Genomic DNA, 7,384 nt, shown 5'->3' on the forward strand with positions numbered 1-7,384 from the left:
CCTTTCTTTTTTCTTTTTTTTTTTCTCTCACCATGAGGTTGCATTAATTGAAAAATAATAAAAAAAAAAAAGAAAAAAATATTTGTACTATTTTCAATGGGAAAAAGATTGATTTTACTGAAGAAAAAAAAAGTTACATTTCAGGTGTCTGGTCATTTTTGACCGATTTGACTGAAGAAATTGCATAAATATTAATTAGTACCAATTAATTCTTTCAAAATACAAAAGAAAAAAAAGAAAAAATATTATTGAACAAAAATATATTAGACTGATTTGACTGAAGTAAAAAAAACGTTACATTTCAGGTGTCCAGTCACTTTTGACCGCAAAAAACCATGAGTGTTTTCCAAATGAGGAGCACACAAGGGTTTAAATCCATTTTAGACATTGGATTACTCATTTTATGAAGTGTCCCCTGTTAATAAAAATATATTTTTGTTCTGTTCAGCATCCTGCAAGACATACTATGGAACCCTGAGGAGGAAAATATTCAATGGACCAGCCTGACAAAGCAGAGCTGAGAAAGTCAGTTAATATGGGATGAAATTAGACTCAAAATTATTAATAGATACATGCACAGTTATCCATGTACTGCATACATGTGCCTTACTAACCACAAACAAATGCCTTCCAATTTGAGTGTGTGGGAATTCGGGATTTAAGGATTGTGCAGCGCGATTTGTACAAATACAGACATGTTTGTGAATATATTTTCTGTACTGCATTAATATATCATTAATTGCTCATGCAAAAAGGAATCCATACGTAAGTTGATCAGGTGACACGCGTGCATTAATTGACATCTAGTTCAAGTCGATCTTGTTCAGTTCGTTTGGATTTTGAGAGACTTCATTTTCGCAGTTTACAGCATTCCACGTCCCCCCCCACACACAACTACCAACGAAGAAGGCCCCAGTGCAATTCATTAACGTGTACACGATTTGAAAAGTCCGCAAATGTGCGTTACTACACTGAAACAAATGCTTTTTTAACCGGTGTCTGCAGAGTTAACATTAAAGTGTAGCATTTTGTTCAAATAGAGACATATTTGTGAATACAAATGTTATAGTTTGTATGTAAAAGTATCATGTAGTGATTAAAATGTGCATATGTGGATCAGGCGACACGTGTCGATTCCATTTTGATTCATTTGAATTTTGAGACTTTCGTTCCACCCTGTTAGCCTTGCCCAATCCACACACACACAGCTCGTGATCCACGCGCAGTTTGAGTCTCAGAAAATCAGTGACCACTAGATGGCACTACAGCCCCCAGTCACGTGTGTGCATTCCATTGAGTACGGTTTTGTGTCACATTGTGTTTTCTTTTTTTTTTTTTTTTGGTTTGGCTATTCTCATCTACCGTAGAAATTTAATAAAGATGTTTTATTGAACTTGTTCTAACTTAACTTGTCTTAAGACACAGAATAGAATAATTTTGCCAAACAAGAACTTCGTGACGGTACCTTGAGTTTTTTTTTTTTTTTTTTTTTTATCGCACGTTTAGATTTCATTAAACTACTAAATTAACTTTACTGCCTTATGTCAGTGTCGGCTGCAAAGATGAAGTTGTTGATGCTGATGAACGACTTTATTCACGAAATTTATTATTTTTATTCTCAATATTTTATTTAAACATTTTTCTAGATATTTAATGAGTTAAATCTCGCATTATTGGACTTTGCTAATGACTTTATTTTGGAGATGTATTTATTTATTTATTTTAATGTTTGGCCCTTAATCCTCTTACTCTATCATTTGGCACGAATCCAAATGTTTCCATATTCACAATGTTAGCTATTTGAAATTGAATGCTACATACTATTATTTATTAGGCCTATAAACCAGGCTTTGTACTTAACCAGATTTCCAAATAAATAAATAAAAATCATGGTCTTCTTCACATGAAAAATCATCCTCTTTACATGAGCAATCCGTAAGATGAAAATAAGTATGCATAATAATAATAATAATAATAATAATAATAACTAGCATAATAATAATAATAATAATAATAATAATAACTAATAATAATAATAATAATACAAGGAATAACTGACAACATGCCTTTGAAACAAAAAAAAGTTACCATCACAAAGTTCTTGTTTGCCCCAAATTAATATAAGCTATTCTGTGTCTTATATTAATTATAGTTAAGTTAGAACAAGTTCAATAAAACATCTTTATTATATTTCTACGGTGGAGGAGAATAGCCAAACCAAAAAGAAACAAAGAAAACACAATGTGACATTCATGAAATCGTACTCAATGGGAATGCGCACATGGTGACTGGGGCTATAGTGCCATCTAGTGGTCGCCGTGTTTCTTTGGCTTAGCTGCGTGTGGATAGCGAGTTGTGTGTGTGTGGATTGGGCAAGGCTAAAAGGGCGCGGAATGAAAGTCTCAAAACTCAAATGAATCAAATAAAATAGACTGAGAAGAGACGTGAATGAATGAACACGTGTCGCCTGATCCACAAATGCACATTTTAATCACTACATGCACATTATGATACTTTAATACAAACTATAACATTTGTATTCACAAATATGTCTCTATTAAAAAAAAAAAAATGCTGCATATTAATGTAATTCTTAACTCTGCAGACACCAATTGAAAAGCATTTGTTTCAGTGTAGAGACGCACATTTGCGATTTTTTCAAATCGTGTACACGTTAATGAATTGCACTGGGCCTTGTTCATTGGTAGTTGCATGTGTGGAGGATGTGAAATGCTGTAAACTGCGAAAATTAAGTCTCAAAATCCAAATGAACTGAACAAGATCGACTCGAACTAGATGTCAATTAATACACGCGTCACCTGATCCAGTTATGCACGGATTCCTTTTTTCATGAGCAATTTATGATATATTAATGCAAAACAGAACATTTTGTATTCGCAAACATGTCTGTATTTGTACAAATCGCTGCACAATCGTTTAATCCCGAATTCCACAGACTCAAATTGAAAGGCATTTGTCTGTGGTTAGTAAGATAGATGTATAAAATGTATGCAGTACATGGATAATTTTGCGTGCATTTATAAATCATTTTGAGCCTACTTTCATCCCATAATTTAAAGCTGTGGCCAAAATCAAGCAAAGGAAGAAAATAGTAAGTAAAGAAATATGATTTCAAATTATCTATTTCTACTTCAAAATGCTGTTAGCTTTTTAAGTGAGGTGACAGTGGTTAAGTTTCTGTTATGTTTTGCAGTTTCTAAGTCCAGGTATAATGTCCTCCAGACAGACTTAGAAAGACACAACTGTGGAGGACAGCAACTGTGTGATTTAATGTCTGATGAAGAAGATGGTGTTGATGGGAGGCCCGTGTGGGTTTTTAAACCACCACCATAGAGAAGCCCACAACTGTCAGCTCTTTGACAAGAGCTACAGAAAAGACTGGAAGTGGATTCACGCTATGCTGCCACTTATCATTTCCATGTGATGCCACAGTGTTGCAGGGCTGAGACAGAGTCAGAAGAGATTTCTTTTATTCAACTGTAATTTAATGTACCTATATTGTTCTAACATTTTCTGATGTTTATTTATTTTTTTTTGTACTTTTTTACTATTATTTTTTTATTTTCCACATTTTATGTGTTAATTTAGATATTTTATTGTTGTTTATTCTTGTTAAAATGTGGGAAAATTCCACTTTATTCTTATTCTTATCTTTATATCTTATATTGTATATTCCTTTTTTTATAAAAGATATCTAAAGCCCATGACTGTCTCAGCATTTTAATTGTGGACAATATTGAAAGGCCTGTAATAGTAGTATAAGCAGGCCTTCACTTGTGGGTTTTGGGTGGGCTGAATTTTAAGCCTAACTACTAAAATAAAAGACAATGTTATGTGCTGGCCCAATATCTGTTAAGATGTGGGATGGGCTGAATTAAGTGGAACCAATAAAATATTAGGTCTTGCAGCCTAAGATAAAAGAGCTATAGGTGTGAAATGCAAATATCATAGGGATAATCTACCATGGCAACAAATGGTTATAGCACAGAAGTTTATGTCTGTCACAAACTGTACTTTCCGAAATGGTAGTCAGATGTATATGGACGTGTGCAATTTGACCATTCATGACCAGTATATTTTTACTAATTTTTCGGACATATTCAGAAATATACTGGTCATGAATGGTCAAATTGCACACGTCCATATACATCTGACTACCATTTCGGAAGTTTGCCAGTCCGATTGCAGCTCTTTTCATGCAGTGCATACTCGTAGCATGGGGCCAAAATCTCTCTCACCCTATCATAGGATTCAGTGTAATAGAACAAATTGTGATCTCCATTGAACAAGTCCATCCAAGAAACTGTGAGAGACAACATGCTTGAGAGAACCATGAAAGCCACATTCCCCAGACTAAAGAGGAGCAAAGTCCAGACATTCATTAAACTTGTGAGAGCAGAGAGCTCGTGTGAATACACATTAAAGACCACAAAGAGCAGGTTTACATTCCCAAACATAATCCCGTGCAGGTCTCATGTCGAGTGTACAGCGGAAAAAAAAAAACTAGTTAAAGAGGACAGCACACTCATTTTTTAACATGATTTAAATCACTGCTGGGCAGATATTTGAATTCACAAAGTTTAGTGAGGCTGAAAAGAGGGGCTCCAACAAATCACAATTGAGGTTATACAATGACCAAGGACAACAGCTGTACATCACAATATCACTCTGATGGGGCCAGACGCCGATTGGTACACTTTCAGAAATAAAAGTACAACAGCTGTCCCTGGGGCGCTACCTTTTCAAAAGGTACACTTTTGTACCTATTAGGGTACACTTTAAGTACTAATATCTAACTTTAAGGTACCAAAATGGACCCTTTAGGTACAAATATGTACCTATTGAAAAGGTACCTCCCCAGTAACAGCTGTTGTACCTTTTTTCTGAGTGTGCATCTTGTCAAGAATATGTTCAAATGCTAGTAAGTATATTTGAGGGGCCAGCAAATCCTACCAGCAAATCCTACACTGTTTCACTTATTCACTATTTGACCTCCAGGCTGCAAAACAACTGTCACCACCACACCAATACTAATGACTGGGACCTCCCAGTCGATGTTAGCCACCTGAGTAAACATCAGAGACAGGTAGTACAGCAAATGTTAAGAGAAGAGTGCAATTCATTCTCTAAATAAGACAACGAAATTGGTATATCAGAAATTTGCAGCTGAGTATCTCACTTAAAATGATGAGCCAGTCAATCACACTTACATGTCTGAGCCAAAGCCTCTGTATTGTGAGATAAAAAAAAGACTTGCATGACCTCATAGCACAAGGCTGAATTGAAAAATCCAACTAATCATACTCATTTCCAATTGTATGCATAAAAAAAGAAAGATGGTAGCCTCCATTTATGTATAGATTATCGAGACCTGAACAGAAAAACTCCAACCCAGATAGACAACCAATTCTGAGGCTGCAGGACATTATAGACAGCCTTGGTGGTAATTCCTAGTTTAATACGATCAAGGGAAGGCCTACCACCAGGGGTTCATGTCAAAGGAAAGTAAGCTTTCAGGCTGATGAATGCTCCTGCAGCCTTCCAGTTATGTATGGAAGATTGTTTAGAAGGCTTGCGGGATGAGATCTGCATTCCATACCTCGATGACACTTTGTTGTTTAGTAATACCTTCGAGAACCAGGATGTAAGGAAAGTGCTGCAGCAGCTTAGGCAACATGGCAACAAACAGATAAGTGTGAGTTTTTCAAACCTGAAGTCCGCTATCTGGGCAGAATAGTCTCTGCTGCAGAGGGAAGTAAAGTTGATTCCGCGGACACAGAAGCTGTCAGATACCTGAAAGACAAGCAACCAAAGAATGTTGATGAGCTGAGGAAAATTCTTGGTCTACTTAGCTACTACAGACAGTACATTAAGGATTTCATTCGCATAGCTAGCCCTTTGTATGACCTGTTAAAAAGCACTCCAGAAGATAATGCTCAACTGAAAAAAGCCAGAGTCAATCAAAGACAAAATGCATGAAAACTGGTGTTCAATCTAGTAAGCCCATTATCTGGACTGAACGATATCAGAGCACTCTTGAGAGAACTAATTGACTGTTTGCTCCAGCCTTCTGTATTAGCTTTCCCTGACTTTTCACAGCATTTTGTACTGCATCCAGACGTGGTCTGGCTCAAGGTTTAGCTTCAGTATTATACCAGAGGCAAAATGATAAACTTTTTGTGTGATTGCTTATGGATCTCATACTCTATCTGTTGCTGAGAAAAACTACCACCTACACTCAGGCAAGCTTGTTACAGGCCTTCAAAAATGTATTGGTTTGAAGTGGTCGATTACCCAAAACTTCTGTGATTACTTGTATTATGGCCTAATCATTCATAGTGACAACAATCCTCTTACATATGTCCTGCCAAAATTAAATGGTACAGGTTACAGGTGGGTTGCTGAATTGGCAGATTTGCACTTAAACAATTAGATATCACTCAGGTTGTGAAAATATTGATGCTGATATGCTGTCCTGATTGCCCTTTGGCATAGGAACTATGATGAAAAGAGGTGCTCTGAGGAGTTGTCATCATACGTAATAGATGCAACCATTCAGGCAATAAGATCCTGATTATTTTTGTCATTGGGGCAGTTGTGGCCTAATGGTTAGAGAGTTGGACTTGTAATCTGAAGGTTGTGGGTTTGAGTCTTAGGTACGGCAGGAATTGTTGGTGGGGTTACGTGAATAACCAGCACTCTCTTCCACCCTCAAAACCACGACTGAGGTGAGACCCTGTGAGCAAGGCACTGAACCCCCAACTGCTCTCTGGCCGCCGCAGCAATATGGCTGAACACTGCTACAGGTGTGTGTGTGTGCACTTGGATGGGTTAAATTCAGAACACAAATTCTGAATACGGGTCACCATACTCGGCCACACGTCACTTTCACTTTCACAGTGTGTAATTAATTGCACTGAAAATTTAGCTTGAACTTTTCCTGAACTATAAGGTTCACAGTGGATCACGTGCAAACTTACTAGACCAGTATTGTTGAAACACCTTGGAACTTCCTTAGAAACGGTTTTACATTCTTTGGATGGTTATTATGCACGCACTACTGATTACACCCGATATAATCTCCTAGCAAATGTATGATACAAAACAAACTGCATTCCACATGATGGCATACAAATGCAAACATTTAACTATTTGTGGGAGAGTTTGCTCTCCTGTAGTAGTGGACCAAAGCTTGAAAGGCTTGAATATATATATATATATATATATATAATATATATATATATATATATATATATATATATGTATGTATGTATGCATGCATCTATGTATGTATGTATATATATATATATATATATATATATATATATATATATTATATATATATATCATATATATATAATAT

This window comes from Cyprinus carpio, chromosome B25 (genome assembly GCF_018340385.1).
Source record: "Cyprinus carpio isolate SPL01 chromosome B25, ASM1834038v1, whole genome shotgun sequence".
In the NCBI taxonomy this organism is placed as follows: Eukaryota; Metazoa; Chordata; class Actinopteri; order Cypriniformes; family Cyprinidae; genus Cyprinus; species Cyprinus carpio.